Source organism: Euprymna scolopes, chromosome 19 (assembly GCF_053919585.1).
Source record: "Euprymna scolopes isolate OS-2025 chromosome 19, ASM5391958v1, whole genome shotgun sequence".
NCBI lineage: Eukaryota > Metazoa > Mollusca > Cephalopoda > Sepiida > Sepiolidae > Euprymna > Euprymna scolopes.
In genome coordinates, this window is record NC_136500.1 from 76,129,302 (window position 1) to 76,148,303 (window position 19,002).

The 19,002-nt window shown below is 30.9% G+C and overlaps 1 protein-coding gene across 1 annotated transcript in view; it reads left to right on the forward strand.

Annotated features, from left to right (window-relative positions):
• The first annotated feature begins 3,791 nt into the window (after positions 1 to 3,791).
• The window catches only part of LOC145239764 (uncharacterized), a 46,957-nt gene continuing 31,746 nt past the window's right edge, over positions 3,792 to 19,002 (forward strand). The window contains exon 1 of the mRNA XM_080103193.1: positions 3,792 to 3,962. The gene's annotated coding sequence lies outside the window, so the exon portion shown is untranslated. The remainder of the gene's footprint in view (positions 3,963 to 19,002) is intronic.

Sequence of the window (19,002 nt, forward strand, 5' to 3'; positions counted from 1 at the left end):
TTTGGATTCGTACATTTGAGACAGTGTCGGAAATTTATCCTCTTTCAGATAAATTTGATGCGAAAATAACTAGCCTGCAAAAAAAAATATAAAATAAAAGGATGGAATAAAAAGGGGGGGGTAAAGAATAAAATATAAAGGTCTTATTTCGAAACGAAGAAGAGATTTTATTTACAATAAAGTTGGTTGCAAATTTTTCCCTTTGCAGGCATTAAATTCAAAAACAAAGAACGCCAAAGTAACAACATATAACGCAAAAAAAAAAAAGCGCTGGTTCTTATATTGAAAATATCGCATCAATGAACGAATACAATATAATTCAAATAGTAGTTCCTAATCACACTCTCATATGCAATAAATTTTAGGAACGTACTCACAAATTGATGGCGGTCAGGCATGTGCCTTTTTCCTTTTTTTCTCAATTTAAAGTCCTTTAAAATTTCTCTCCTCCCAATTACGTGCAAACCGTAGCCACGTAAATAAGTCTTCAGTAGTACGCCTCGTTGCATCCCAGTGTTCTGTTGCCGGGTATTCTTCTTTGAAGGAGGGCTCGTCAAAATTCCATATCTGCGCTGGGCAATGAATCTACGTCCACTCTCCATGTCGCTGAAATCCAAAAGAGGCCGAATTTCGCGCTGGGCTCGTGACGTCATCAAGGAGCTAGCATTGCTCTTTTCTTCAAATTAAAGAGAGTTTCATACAAACACAAAATATACGAAACTAAGAATCATAAAAGATACGAAATACAGAAAATCAAATATAGGAACCAGGATAAAAATATAATAAACAGGGGGATGCATAATTATTGGTACAAAAAATTCCAACGACAGGAAGTCTATATTGTAAACCATTCTGTATGTTCTGGAAAGAAATCAATCATGACAAAAAGGCCGTTTTGAAACACACCAAGAACTGATATGTAAATAAACCAAAAGAAAGATTAAAAAAAAAAAAAGGGGGGGGACACATTTAAAAAGGAAATAAGTGAATTTTCAATCAAAGTTTTCATCTCTCTCCCTGTCTCTCATATATCTTATGATCCCTCTCAAACTGAACAGATGAATATTGACTTTGTTGCATGTTGGATAATTTTCTCTCTGTAAAATTTGAATGGCGTAAGACTATTTCACTTATGTATATATACATTTTTCTTTTTCTTTTCCTTAATTGAATTTTATATTTTATATATATAAATAAAAGTTTGTTAATTTTCCAGTGGTTTGTGTTTTCGTTATTTCTGGGTGCTTTGCTGTCTTAATTTTACTGTTGTCATGAGAATTGGGTATCCCTATTTTTCCCTATATTACCACTTTGCTATGAACCTGGTGAACATTACTCTTTTCTATATCTGGTTTCATCATCATCTCCACCATTCCCAGCAGATTTAGAGGCAGCGTAACAGTATACATAGTTATAAATTCTATAATCAAATTTTCAATCTACTATTTCTTAGAAATCATGCCATTTTTAGAAATGGTTCTTTGGAATTAAAAAAAAAAGATGAGTTACATTCTTAAAGTGTTAACTGGTTAGAAACTGCTGGTCCAAAATCGGTTATCATTTTACATTAAATTTATATGAAAAAATGATTCTCCCATTCTAAATTTTAAAACATTTACAATTTTTATTTTATTTGTTTATTTTTTAACATCAAGTTTTTCAATATCTAATCGCCTAACAAAGTATAATCTCATTTTTAGTTGAATTGCCATACAGCACTCCTACAGATTTATTTTCTTATTATATTAAAATTAAAAACAAGAATGAGACATTGTTACTATACTTAATCTTTTCTGTCTTTGGTTAGTGAAGCAATTTGAATTTTTGTCAAAATCAGAGTGCCTCATTTTGGAAAGCTGGATTTTCTCCAGATTAAAAACCTATCCTGTATTTAACTTAACCCTTGTGAGGAATCAAGAAAATAGGACATGTTAAAACCAAAACAGATAAAGTACAGGCCGGTAGAAAATTATATTTTTATGTTTTATTAAAAGTTATTTGCTGTATATTTTGTTTATTTTTGATTTTTTCAGCTGTTAACTACATTGCATGATTGCCAAGATAAATAAATAAATAAATGAATAAAAGTAGATGCTACATTTAAATCCTTAGTCAATGTAGGGGAAACCCTTCTATACTAAGGCAATTTCTATTTTGATTACGTGGGGAAGATTCATATTAAAAACTCTTTTTTCTCTCTCTTTATTTAAAAAGAAAATACAACTTTGTTATATATGGGTCGTGGAATTGCATTCATCAGTGTGAGATTTCTCTCACAAGGTTTTTACCCTTGGCAGAATGGAAGAAAACCAAACAGAAATTACAACAAGCTCACCTTAAAACTTCAACGTAAATTTTATTAAAGTAAAAAAGGTCCATGTTGCAAAAGATGCGTCATCTTCAGCTATCTTGCCACTATGGGCTGGTAACGACCCCGAAGGGAATAATAGTTTGTTTTCGATGAAGGCTGGGTAGAACTCCTGCTGACGAAGTAGTGCGCCGGTTGGAGAAGTTGAGGTGGCATCCAAGATGGATGCTGTTAGTTGGGCATCCACAAGGGGTCCTGTAGAGTCAGTTCAAAGGCCGACAAGGCAGGTCAAACCGGAGACCTTAATTTCGTCTTGACAGACATTAAATTGTAGCACAAGCGTGCAAATATAAATTCACCCTACTTAAGGGCATTGGTAATTGCAATAATAATGTTCTGCTCTACGTTTGGCATTAAAACGTCTCGAAGCAACAAAGTATTTTTGCTGCCTCGATTCGAGTGAAAAATCCACGTGTGTCCATCCCTGCGTTTTTCTGGATTCTGATCTGAAAAGGGAATTTGGCGCCAAGAACATTCTCGGCAGTTAGTTATAACATGCAATTTGATTGGTTAAATAAATCCATGGGCGGAGAACCCGTCCAATAAAAAGCTTGTTTATTTCTGCAGAATTTCTTACATCGGCAAAAGGTTTAGTTAATTTGCATATTCTTTTAAACATTTATTTTTATTAATTCCTTGTTAGTTTTTTCGGTTTTCTTATGGAATGATCATCTTTAGTAAACTATTACAAGTAATTATATTCATGCAGATATTCTACATGATTTATATTCACGTAATATTTGCGTAAAAAAGTTATAGTAAACACAAACCTCTTTCTGTATATATTTACGCATATGTATATATATTTGTTTAAAAATTTTGCCTACCAAACTCCTCTGTCAGTTTTTAGTCTACAGACATGCGAAACTTTATATTTGGGTTTTAGCCAGGGAAAATTTGTCCAAAAGTGTGAAAATTAAAGAAATGGAATTTGCCAGGTGAAGGTCGAATGACGGTATTACAAATATGCATGCATGCATAACATAATAGCTATTGGTTCATGATTTAATTTTTAGCCTTGCATAAAACATTTCTTCATAGCTCATGCATTAACGTCAAAGGAAAAAGTAAATCGTAAACTAAACGTTTTGGTTTCGATTCTCGGTAGTGGCGCACAAGTAATTTCTGTTTTCTAACTTTTTCAATCATTACTATATATTTGATCCAATATAATAATATAAAAAAAAACAAAAAAAAAAACGAAATCTGCATCAATCAAAATATAATATTTAAGCGTATTTTAGGACCGGGCAATGCTTATTAGTAAATAAATAGAATTACCGGTTTTAATCTCAATAGGAATATGTTTACACTTTACACCGTTTGGATGACTTTTGTGACATGCGCAGTAAAATTAATTTGAACGCGCATCTCGTAAACAATTAATTTAATCTCCAAAAATTAAAACTCATCATTATCATTATTTTATTTATTTATTTTTTTTTTATCTATATTTATTCTGATTTAACTGTTTGAAATCAGATTTGAACGCATACAGTTTACAGTTTGTAATTTTTTTTTTTTTTTTTTTTTTTTTTTTTTACCGACGATAGTTTGTTTACCTGAGGTTTTGAAAAACTGCGTCAACAATCAGGTGAGACAATGTTTATATTGTGCTGATAGTGTATGTTCAAAATAAGTAATAAATAAAAACAAAATTCCATAAAGACTCATGTCGATTAAATGTTATGAATTTACTGATTTCTTTTAAAATAACAATGTTGTGTTTAAACATAAAATAAACTCTATATCTTTAAAAACAAAGCAACAAAAACTAAAGTAAAAACTAACTTTCACAAAATGTTATCTTTTTAAATGCTTTTATTCTGTCGTTTTTATATGTGTTTGTTCAGAATTCTCCCTGTAACAGAAAGAAAATATCGTGCACCAAAAATCATGTAAATTGACTTAGTAGTTTTATTCTTATAAAGAAAATTTTGTGTAGATTAATGATCTTTTAAACTAACACATTTCTGATTAAAACATTATCGCCTATTTACGTGTCACGTAGAAACTAGTATAAATTAAAAAAATAATGAAAAATAATCTAGTAGATCCGCTATATGTATTTTAACAACAGCGACAACAACAAAATTATCCACAATTACATTCTGAGATTTGTTTGTTGTTGTTTAAATATGACGGACCCTTGATTTAACTCAATAAGTCAGTTTGTCATAAAGAATTAGTCGCACAACTCTTCCACATTAAAACATATGATAAAATTCGATAAATTGATAAATTCAATTTTATTTGTAATTATTTTTCTACCGAATTATTTTCCGTAATTTCTTGAAATCATACTAATCTCGACATGACACGTACATACGTAATACCAGAAATGCGTTTGTTGAAAAGATTACCAATCTACACAAGTACCCAAAATTATCCTTTTAAACGCTTTTATTCAGCCATTTTTTATGTGTTTATTTAGAATTTAAAAAGTTAAAAGTAAAAGGAAAATTCTGTATGGTGTCGTACCAGTGACAGAAAAGATCGTATTCAAAAAATCACGTAAATTGATCAAGTAGTTTTATTTTTAAAAAGAAAATCATTTTTAAGGGAATATTCCATTGTCCTCATCTTTAGAATGGCTTTTCAAAATTGCACAAGTTTGAATTATTTGAAGTTTTCTCCCTTGTTTTCAAGATGTGTTACTACTGTCGAACAAGGGCAGAGTCTAACCGGCGTGTATACGCAGTGTGTTGTCTGGAAATGAAACTTGGCCGGTGAGGGTTGAGGACATGCGTTGCATGAAAAGAACTTATATAGGAATGATATGATGGCTTGTGAGTTTTAAAGACTCACAATCTTTCTTATGAGCTCAGAGGAAGATTAAATCGGGACAGTACAAGGAGATGTGTGCAGAAGAGGAGTGATCTTTTAAACCAACTTGGCTGACAGCGTAGGATCTATTAGATTTGAGACTTTTTGGATTAGTTAATATGTCGTATCTAACTAGACTTGTGTTGAAAGAATGGATGAGAGTTGTTGGTTAGTAGATGTAGAACAGTTGAAGCAGCAGGTTCAGTTCACAGGAGAAAGGCAAGGAAAACATGAGAGGAAGTGATAAACATAGATCTAGGGGATAAATAAAACCCTAACCAGAGATAGGTTAATTTGTAAGCCAATTTTTAAAAGCCGTCGAACACATACCAGTGACGTTAAACTAATGATGATTATGTAGATGATGATGATGTTGTAGTACTAGTAGTAGTGGCATTTTATTATATCACGCTTATTGATTGATTGTCTCTTTTGTCTGTTGAATTGATCAAGAAGTAGTCTAATCCCTGCTTCTCTTGAGGGTAATGTGAGACGATATATATAAACTAGTGTTGGAACGCTTGATTGGAATTGGAAAAATCCGAACTTTTTGGATTATCGAGATTGGTAACAGAATCGGAAAAATTATAGCCTCATTTCTTATTCCAAGCTGATTCTTTTAATTTTTTTTCTTGACAATAAAAAAATTAAATAAGCATAAATTGTTTTTTTTTATTAGATGTTGTTCATTTATAACATAAGACTAAGCACCACATAATGGGTTATAAATCCCATTTACAGATTTAACATTGATTCACAGAGTTTATTTTATTTTATTTATTGGTCATTTATCGAGAGATAACTATTCCCTTTGTAAACATTTTGCATCTATTCGCTAAATGTCTATATGCCACCATCCAAAAGAGTTCACTTGAGTTTTAAATGCTTCAGATAGGTTTTTCAATTTCGTTAGTGCCGGCTGTACCTTAACAGTGAAGGAGTGTAATTTTGCCTGCTTGTCTGATTAGTCGTGGCTATGTACATAGAGAGGGAACAACATTCCATAAAAGCACTTGTAAAACACACAGAGGGATGCAAAATTGTGCTGATGTGTTGGAGCTTGGCTGACAGTGCAGGATATATTAGATTTGAGAGTATATCGATTATGTTAGAAGTTAATTTTTTAAAACTGTCCAATGCATGGCAGTATGTAAAACAAACATTAAATAATGATGATGATTGTAATTTGACCCATTTGCTAATATATATATATATATATATATATATATATATATATATATATATATATATATATATATATATAAATTACAATTAAATTTGCCAAAATGATCCAAGATGGTAAAATTAAAGTATAATATAAATATTAAAGAATCAATATTTATGAGGTTATATAAGTTTACATCTAGCTAAGATAACTTTATAAATATTAATTCTTTAATATTTATATTATACTTCAATTTTACCATCTTGTATATATATATATGTATATGTATATATACATATATGTATCTATATATGTATGTCTATGTATGTATATATGTATGTATATGTATGTATATATATATGTATATGTATATATGTATATGTATATATATGTATGTATGTATATATATGCATATATATGTATATGTATATGTATGTGTATGTATGTATATATATGTATGTATATATATATATGTATATGTATGTATATATATGTATTTATATATATATATATGTATATATATGTATGTATATATATATAAATATATGTATATATATGTATATATGTGTATGTATATATATATGTATATGATATGTGTATATATATGTATATATGTGTATGTATATATATATATATGTATATAATATGTGTATATATATGTATTTATATGTATATATATGTATGTATATACTATATGTGTATATGTATGTTTATGTATATATATATATGTGTATGTATATATATGTATATATGTATATGTCTATATATATGTCTATGTGTATATATATGTGTGTATATATATGTGTGTATATATATATGTATATATGTGTATATATATGTATACATATATATGTATATATATAATATATATGTATATATATATATATGTATATATATATGAGCAAACAATTAATAAAATATGTTTAAAAACACTTTGAAATGAGTTAAAAACATATTTAATCTGAAAAGGAAACACTAGATGAATGGATAGTCCTTAATCCGCGGAGTTTCAAAGAAATACTTTCCTTCTCATCAGAAGATAGGAATTAGAAAAATGTGGGATCGGATTTTGCATGCAGAAGCATTTGATGAAACAACAAGTAAGTCAAAGATCGTACTTGAAAACAAAAAAAATGAAGCAGAAGGAATATGGTGAAGAAAAAAATATATATGTATATATATATGTATACATATATATATATATTTATGTATACATATATATGTATATATATGTATACATATGTATATATATGTATATATGTATACATATATATGTATATATATGTATACATATATATGTATACATGTATACATATAAATGTATATCTGTATACATATGTATACATATATATGTATACATATATATGTATACATATATATATATATATATATATATATATATATATATATGTATACATATATATGTATACATGTATATAATTGTAACCTAAAATGTACCTCCAGTTACACCCTGAGTGTACTGCACCTACACCCTAACCTCCGTAAACCTAAATATACAGTGACTGGGCAAAATTTCTTAGCTCAATTCCTAATACCTACTCAAACTATAACGTTATCCTGAACCCAAACTAACATGAAGTTATAAAAAAAAAAACAAAAAAAACCTAAGGTAAAAGTCCTAATCCGCACAAACGCTTTTCTAACAAGCCTCCCCTCAAAACTGCTCCCACTGCATGCCCCTAAATAACTTTGATATATTAGATATATAACCTCTACAAACTAACCCTGTAACATTAACCAACAAGCCTCCCCACAAAACCACTTCCACTGCATGCCCCTAAATGACTTCGAGGTGTGTAACTATTCATTAGATATATAACCTTTACAAGCTAACCCTGTAACATTAACTAACCACGCGGGGTCGCAGAAATACCTGGAGTAGGACCCAGGCGCGGAGCAAACCCTCTCAGGGCTGATGGACCCAATAGATCTTCCCAGATCACCCTTCAAGGAGAAGGAAAACTCTGAAACTAAACCAAAGGGGAGGGAGGCCTCTCCAGTCTTGGACGACAACCTTCCTAGAGCTGGTGACTCAAACAAATTACCAGTCTGCAAACCTAAATTGCTTAAGGAGTAGATAGGCTCTGTCTATCGCCGGCTTCCATACTCCTTCTTTGCCTATTAATCAGGCACAGAGACACTATCCCAGGTGAATCGACAAATCACTTAGTGGTAGATCTTGTTTCTTGTCTAGGGCATTGAATGCCATTCCCCCATTCCCGACACATCCCACCCCTCATAACTGGGCACTTGGGAGTGCTTGAGTACCATGCATGCCTGTGCAATTAGATTGGGGTGATCTTCTTCTGATGGGCTGAGGGTACTGGATTGACAGTTCCTGGCTGCTGTTTCCAACTGGTAGTACAGGAGCCCTAACTCTTTGGTAGCGCTTAGAGTGGCTGCTCCATCAACAGTTGTATAATATCGGGTTGTTTGTAGTGCCATGTCGCGCATGCAAAGGGACCCTGCACTCATCCCCGATGGGCTTTCCCAAGGCCACAGTCCTAGTTGAAGAAAGGTCAGCCAATGGTCTGATTGTGTTGCATGTCTGATATCCTGCATAACCTCTTGTTCAGCTCCCCCTCACCTAACTGAAACTCTTTAAAAACATGATGACACTACAATAAAAAAATAAGCTCAAACCAGGCCTAGGGACAAACAAATTCAACTTGCCTCCTCCCTTGAGGCTTGCATTCACTAACATCCGTGGGCTTAGAACTAATTTAGCTGATGTTGAAGCATTTCTCCTAACAAATACCCCGGATATCTTAGCACTAAGCGAGACTAACCTACACTCCTCCATCCCCTCTAACTACTTTAACATGCCTGGCTATCTCCCACTCTCCGTAAGGACTCTGACAGACATATGCGCGGACTTGGAGTCTACATTCGTAACACCCTCCCCCTGACTAGAGAAACAAACCTAGAAAAGCCTTTATGTGCTTTAGACTAAACATATAACACAACATTAGCTACTTTTATTTTCTCTACCGCTCTCCCTCGACCCAGGACTGCACCATAATAAACAAAGTCTCTGACAGTATAGACACAGCACTCTCTCTCGATACTAGCGCATAAGTCAATGTATTTGGTGACTTTAATGTTCACCACAAAAACTGGCTTGGAAACTACTCACACAGATGCAGCGGGCAGCACAGTACATAGTTTTGCTATATCTCACTCCCTATCACAAATAGTTACGTTCCCAACCCGTTTCCCTGACCAGCAAGAACAACAAGCATCACTTCTAGATCTGTTTCTGACTACAGTTCCCGAGGATTGTACAACAAATGCTGACAGCCCACTCGGGAACGCTGACCATGCAGTGATAATGGTTAAAATCGCCCTAAATTCTAGACCCAAAACTGAAGAGCCAGTGCTCAAAACAACGAGATATTATAAAAAAGCTGACTGGGAAGCCATCAGAGATCTTATCAGAGATGCCCCATGGGGAAATATTTTTTCTCTTCCTGCTGAACAGTGTGCAAATGAGACCACTGAATGGTTCAAAACCGCAATGGAAGCACATGTTCCCATGCGAAAATTTTATAGCAAGCCCCACTCTCCCCAATGGTTTACTTTGACTTGCGCAACTGCCATTGCTCAAAGGCAGCATGCATACCGCAGATTTACCCGACATAAGTCCAGTTCAAACAAACAGAAGTACATAGAAGCTAGAAATAACGTTAAGAAAGAAATAGCGACAGCCAAGAGAGAATTTACTGAAACCACTAAAAAACGCATCGAAGCACAAAAATTGGGAAATCATGACTTCTGGAAAATCTACAACAGTGTAGTAAATAATGGGCAATCAACAATTCCCCCACTAACCAACAATCACAAGGTTGTTTGCTCAGCAACCGACAAAGCTAATATGCTTGCCAGCCAGTTTGCCTCGAACTCCACACTGGACCCTTCCAACCACCCCCTGCCTGACTTTCCTTTGCGGACAGACGCCACGCTAGACGATCTAAAAATCACCCCTGCTCAGGTACATGCTATCATAAAAAACCTTGACACTTCAAAAGCATGTGGACCTGATCTCATCCCAGCTGTGCTATTAAAAAAGTACTCAGCCGAAGTAGCTCCAGTTCTCTCCAAACTCTACAACAAATGCCTTAATGAATCCTGCTTTCCGGGCTGTTGGAAAACTACTTCTGTGGTACCAATATTCAAGAATTCTGGTGAAAGAACTGACCCATCAAATAATCGCCCCATTAGCCTCCTCCCACTTTTCGCCAAAATATTTGAGACCATAATTAACCATGCTCTAGTCCGGCACCTTACAGATGCTAAACTTCTGACTGACAAACAATATGGATTTAGACAAGCCCATTCCACAGCTGACATCCTCACTGTAATCTCTGAACATATATACCATTCACTGGACAAAGCGGGGGAGGGCAGAGCGGTAGCTCTAGATATATCTAAGGTTTTTGACAGGGTATGGCACAAGGGTCTCCTCAGGAAAATTAAATCATACGGTATCACTGGTAGAATACTTAGCATAATTAAACCCTTCTTAGATAAGAGAAAAATCCAGGTTGTCCTCGACGGTCGAACATCTAAACAGTGTGATATAAATGCGGGAGTGCCTCAGGGGTCTATTCTTGGACCTCTATTGTTCCTGATATTTATTAATGACCTCCCCGACAAAACTGCCTCTGAGATGGGTATATATGCTGATGACACTACACTCTATAACAGGCATGACAGGAAAACAAATGAACACATATCTAAAGAAATGGCAAAAACACTAGAGGATGACCTCCAATCTGTAGTGGAATGGGGACATAAATGGATGGTCACATTCAATGCTGCCAAGACTAAACTGGTTTCCTTCAATTATTACAAGAAACCTTCTCTGCCACCAATAGCAATGGCCAGTGACTCCCTGTCTGAGAGTACATCTTTCAAGCTGCTTGGCCTAACGTTCACAGGAAACATGAGCTGGAACAATTATATTGAAAACATTGCCACGGCCGCTGCAAAAAAGGTAGGCTCTCTCTACCGTGCTAGAAAACTACTGACACCTGAAAGTATCCTGTATCTCTATAAGGCCACCATTCGCCCATGTATGGAGTATTGTTGTCACATCTGGGCTGGTGCGTCTACTACTAGTCTCTCGCTCCTAGACAAGGTTCAAAAAAGAGTCACCAATCTGATAGGCCCTGAACTGGCATCTAAGCTTCAGCCTCTGTCCCATCGACGAAACGTTGCATCTCTCTGCTTGTTCTACAAGTAATGGTGAATGCTCTGACGAACTGCAGACACTTGTGCCCCCACGACGCAGACACCCTCGACAAACCCAAAAGGCAGCTAAATCCCACCCCCACACAGTAGAGATCCCTAGATGTAAAAGATCTTTCTACTCCAGTAGTTTATTCCCCAGAACCGCTAGACTCTGGAATTCCATTCCAGGATCCTGCTTCCCTAACTGTACTGATATGCAGAAGTTCAAGTGCAACGTGAACCGACATCTTGCTGCCCAAATCCCTACATAGTGCCCCAGTAGTTGCTGACCCAGATAGTAGCCCCCTATACCAAAGTGGCAATGTGCCTTGTTTGGGGTGAAAATGTAATAAAAAAAATTAAAAAAATATGTATATATATATATATATATATATATATATATATATATATATATATATATATATATATATATGTATACATATATATGTATATATATGTGTGTATATATATATGTATACATATATATGTATATATATGTGTGTATATATTTATATATATGTATACATATATATATGTATATTTATATGTATATATATATATGTATATATATGTGTATAAATATATGTATATATATATGTATAAATATATGTATATATATATATGTGTGTATAAATATATGTATATATATGTGTATAAATATATGTATGTATATATATATGTGTATAAATAAATGTATATATATGTGTATAAATATATGTATGTATATATATGTATATATATATGTGTATAAATATATGTATATATATATGTATAAATATATCTATAAATATATGTATATATATATGTGTGTATATATGTATATGTGTATATATCTATAAATATATGTATATATATATGTATATGTATATATATAAATGTATATATATGTATGTATGTATATGTATGTATATATATGTAAATGTATACATATACATACATATATATATATATACATATATTTATACATATATCTATACATATGTATATATATCTATATATCATATATCATATATCTATACATATATACATACATATGTATATATATGCATACATATGTATATATATGTATACATATATATATGTATACATACATATATATGTATACATATATGTATACATACAGTTGTGCGCAAAAGTATTCGACCCCTACCAAAATTGTCTTATTTCTTTGAATGGATACTTCAATAATCTTTAAAACTTTCTTTAACGACTAAGTTCGAATAAACTGTATAGTTTTCAACAAAAAATAATAAAAAGTAATTAGTGCTTAATAATATAAATAAATTTATTTACAAAAATAAAAATATGGATGTTGCAAAAGTATTCGACCCCTTTTCATTAATACTTGGTTGAAGCTCCTTTGACCTTGATTACTGGAAGTAAACGTTTCCTATAACATCTAACGAAACTTCTACATCTGTCCACTGGAATTTTAAGCCACTCTTCTTGACAGTACTGTTTTAATTCAATCAAATTAGATGGTTTTCTTTTATGTACCGCAATTTTTAAATCATGCCATAAGTGTTCAATTGGATTCAGGTCTGGAGACTGGGAAGGCCATTCTAGAACTTTCACCTTATTATTCTTCAACAATGCCTTAGTGCTCTTTGAAGTGTGTTTAGGATCGTTGTCCTGTTGAAAGGTATACCTCCTTCCATGCCCCAACTGGTTCGCAGACGGAACAAGATTTTCTTTCAGTATGGACTGATATTTTACTGAATCCATTCTTCCATCGATTATGGTTAATCTTCCAGTTCCATTTATACTGAAACAGCCCCACACCATGATTGATCCACCTCCATGCTTAACGGTTGGAACGGTATTCTTCACATTATAAGCAGTATTTTCTTTTCGCCAAACATAGCGTTGCTGGTTGCATCCAAATAGTTCCACTTTCGTTTCGTCTGACCAAATTATATTATTCCAGTAATCAATAGGCATTTCTAGGAACTTTTTTGCAAAATTTGATCGAGCCTTTTGATGAGCTTTGGAAAGTAAGGGCTTCCTTCTGGCAATACGTCCATGCAATCCGGCACGATTTAATGCCCTACGGATAGTTGACAAGTGTACATCTGAGCCAGCATTCTTCAAATCGTTCTGCACGTCCTTTAGGTTAGATTTAGAGTCTATTGAAACTTGTCTAACAATTTTCCTAGCCCCACATGTTGTAATTTTTCTTGGACGACCTGATCTTGGAAGACTTGATACAATCCCTATAACTTTCCATTTTTTGATAATGGACATAATAGTCGACCGTGGTATAGAAAAACGTTTGGAAATTTTTTTATAACCTTCTCCAGACTGGTAGGCATCGATTACTTTCTTTTTAATGTCTTCAGAGTACTCTTTGTTCTTTGTCATAGTTGCAGATTTGTTGACGTTGAAAAAGAATTTTTTTTTATTTGAAACAATTATTCAATCATTCAATATGGAATTGAAGTTCAATTTGAACTGATTTTAGATTCAGTAGAGTCATAAATATTATTTATAGGAAATAAATACAAGATCAGACTAAAATAATAAATTTAATGACGCTTTTATTTAAACTTTAAATTAAAGGGGGCGAATATTTTTGCAACATCCATATTTATATTTTTTGTAAATAAATTGATATATATTATTAATCTCGAATTACTTTTCCTCATTTATTGTTGAAAAATATACAATTTATTCATAATTAGCCGTTAAAAGGCGTTATGAAGATTTTTGAAGTATAGATTCAACGAAACAAGAAAATTTAGACAGGGGTCGAATATTTTTGCGCCCAACTGTATATGTATACATATATATATGTATATATATGTATATATATGTATACATATATATATATGTATACATATATATATATATATATGTATACATATATGTATACATATATATATATATGCATATATATATGTATGCATATATATATATGTATATATATATGTATACATATATGTATGCATATATATATATGTATACATATATGTATGCATATATATATATGTATACATATATATATATGTATATATATGTATACATATATATATATTTATATATATGTATACATATATATATATGTATATTCATGTATACGTTTATATATGTATACATATATATGTATATGTATATATGTGCATGTATATTTATATAAAAAATGTATATGTATATATATGTATATATATATGTATATATGTATGTATATGTATATATATATGTATATATATATGTATGTATATGTATATATATATGTATGTATATGCATATATATATGTATATGTATATATGTATATATATGTATGTATATATATATGTATATATAGATATGTATGTATATATATGCATATGTATATATATGTATATATATATGCATATGTATATATATATATGTATATATAGATATGTATGTATATATATGCATATGTATATATAGATATGTATATAATATATGTGTATATATGTATATAAATATATGTGTATGCATATATGTATATATATGTGTATATATATGTATATAATTATATATGTATATATATGTATGTGTGTATATATATGTATTTATATGTATGTGTGTGTGTATATATATATATGTGTATATATATATATGTATATATGTGTGTATATATATATATGTGTGTATATATATGTATATATATGTATGTGTATATATATGTGTGTATATATATGTATATATATTTATGTATATATATGTGTGTATATATATGTATATATATATGTGTGTATATATATATATATATATATATATATATATATATATATATATATATGTATATTATTGGTAGTATGGTTTAGTTATTTAAACAAAAACAAAAATACACAATGTGTCTACCAAAGAGTGCTCAATGTTTAAACAGAGCAATATGAATATGTTGAATATGGAAACTAGTGGCTACACATATGCAAATATGTTTCAGTGACCACCCTGCTAGGGAAAATCACATCATCCAGCTAAGAATAACTTGCTTGCTGAAACGAAAAGATTGCTCGACTAATGGTAACTTTACAATGATAGCTCAGAAAAAAGAAAATATGTCGTATCTAACTAGACTTGTATGTATATATATATATATATATATATATATATATATATATATATATATAAAAACGCAAATATACATATATATATATATATATATATGTGTGTGTGTGTGTGTGTGTGTGTGTGTGTGTATATTTGCGTTTATATGTATATATATGTATGATTTTATCTCAACTTAAATGTTAAAAACGTTAATAATCAATTTATATGTAAAAAACGTTAATTATTGTTTTTGCGACTTATTCTTCTAAAATCCGTATTCCTTAAATAACTACTAAAAGTAGAGCCGGATGTTTAATGCTAACTAAAAAAGCATAACTATAAAATTATATTGGCAGATGCCACATCAATTTGTATTATGTGATCACTTATTTTGTCTGGTTGCCCCTTTTACCCTTGGCAATGATATAATCCTATAGATTGGTTTTAATATAAAAAGGTAGTGTTTTTGACTGATACTTCTGGAGATATTCTTGGCCTGATGATGTGATTTTTCCTAGCAGGGTTGTCGCTGAAACATATTTGCATATGTGTAGCCACTAGTTTTCATATTCAACATATATATATATATATATATATATATATATATATATATATATATATATATATATATATATATATATATATATATATATACAGCCTTTGAGACTTTACACGACCGGTCGCCATAATCGATCAAAAATTTCTTGGGGCGACTAAAAATGGTAATCACTTGCCTGCCAGTAGAAAAAATTTCTTTAAATAAAGAAACGGGGGGGGGGGAACTCATTTATTTTACGACCCTCAAATATCCGGTGCCTTAGAATGACCTATGTCTCACCATTTGTGAATTCTTTCATCTCTAGCTGTGAGACCGTTGGAATATCATATTGAAAAAAGAGTGGTCATGCTAAAGGTCAGCAACAGGTCAAATTAACACATTCGGTGTGTAGTCAAAATTTCGCCTTCATTTAGCTCTCTGATTTTGAAATTCATTTGGAAAAAAAATTCTTCGACGCTACAACTACATACACTTCATGCTTACAAAAGTAAAGACAAACATTTGAAAGAGGAAAAAACGCATCGTTCAGTCAAGCATCCAAAGAAATGATTCTTATTTCTATGTAACAATAATATGAATGATGCTATATAAAGAAACTGGTGTTGTATTTTAAAGTTTTGTGGAATATTTACTGAAATGTTTGTAGTAATAAAATAGTTAATTTACACGAGTTAAACAAATATTTTCTTGTTGGATTATACACACGGTAATTTCTTGAATTGTTGTAAAATTATTTACTATTATTGAGTGAAGCAAAGACATAAAGTCAGATGAGCAAAAATATTTTGGGGCGAGTAAATTTTCCCTCACACTCGACCGGCGGTCGAGTGATTTTTTTTTCAAATCTCAAAGGCTGTATATATATATATATATATATATATATATATATATATATATATATATATATATATATATATATATATATATATAATTTAAAGGAGATTAGAATAATAGTCTAAAGAGCTAAGTGTATTTTAATGTAATAGTGAAATTACTAGTTTAATTAAAATACAGGAAATGCTCGTTGTAATTTAGATATATAATAAGCTCGATAGTTAAATGTCCTAGAGCTAATTCAATATTAAGTAATGTGATTTATAATTTAAAAGTTTTAAAATTTTTAAAATTTAAAAATCAAAATTTAATTAAATTAAAAATCAGTTTCATAAGAAGGAACAACAACAAAGTCAATTATCTGTACGATCGTTTCGGAAATCCGTGCTTTTTATTTGTGGTATACATGAAGTCACGTAGAATAATTATACATAGTTTTTTTGGTAAGCACGGTCTCCTCATCAGCAAATTTAGGAGGATTTTTATTGAATTGAAAAGACACCAAAAATAAACCTAGCATTAAAAGTAAGGCAGATGAATCTGAAAAATTGAAGTAAAAGGTTTGGATATAAAATTTATAAGAAAATTAATAAGGAAATTGGTATAGGTTAGAGATAGAAATGAGTAGAAAAAATATATATATTTTTGAATTTACATAATAAATTTGATTTAAAAATATATAGATATATAATTACCTTTTGGTTTTTCTTTTTTTGAAATCAGGAACTGTATTTAAAGTAGTCATTTAGATGTTTGCTATAGCTTTTTATTTTATTGAATGATGAATTTTAAAAGGGCGACGCTCGTGCAGTAAATTGTTTCCGTTAGCGTATTTTGATTTAGAGACGCTACAGTTAATATCTATAGAGAGAGAGTTTTTTTTTTTTTTTTTTTTTTGCAAGTTTTTAAGGGGAGATAATTGTCATGGCTTTATTTATTATTTGATTTACGAGTCTAAGGGCGGTAATTGGTTTAACTTAATTTATTAAAAAAAAAAAAAAAAAAAAAAAAAAAAAAAAAAAAAATCTATTTTTACTAATGAGTAATTCTTAATGATTTAAGGTGGTTTATATTTATTAAATTTAAACCAACGTTTATGATTACACGATAGAAGCTCGTGTCTTGAATTTACTAGTTTGGTTGTGCTTTTTATATCTTCATATTTTAAAATTTTTACGGTTTCTTTTGTACATAATGTACAAAATTTATCTCCTGGTTTATATGATTTGCAAGTCTCAATTATTTGCCATTTTAAGTTGAAAGAAATATTGCTATTTTTTAGTTGCCAAATATAGTTGGATAGAGTAGTTTGGTTTGATAGAGAGTTATTTTTAAAAGAATGTTTGTGCGTTGAAATTCTATGTTTTATTGGGCCAGATGTGGAACCAATATATATTACCTCTTGATTATTATGATTATTTTCCGTTAGGTCTATTGTTGAATTATAATGTGGTGGGTTGGTTAATAATTGATCGGTAGATTGATTTAAGTTGGTGTTATTATTTAATTCGGTAGTTGAGTTATGGCTGTTGATAGGTTCTTGTATATTTGGAGTTTTTGATACTGTGCAGCTATAGATAACATTTTTAATTTTACATGAGCCTTGTAGGGGACATTTATTTTTTCTTCTACAGTTACAGTCCGATGTATTTTGTATAGTTGCATTTTGTAGTTTATTAATTTTATTATTATTAGAGCTAATTATTTTCTGATGAAGGTTAGGCATAGTAGAGTAAGAGACTTTAATTGTGTTCTTATTGAAAATCTTATTATATCTATGGGGGGCTTTAAAGTTCTTATCTAATATTTTAAAAAATTCTCTAGCTATGTTTGTTTCTAGGTTTTTGGAATACGGGGGGTTGAACCATAGGATCTCCTTGTGTCTATTCTTACGTTTGCGGGTTTTAGTTTGTTGTTTATTTATATTATTATCTAATATTTGTAGTTTGGTTTTATCTTTTTTTGTCTCCTGG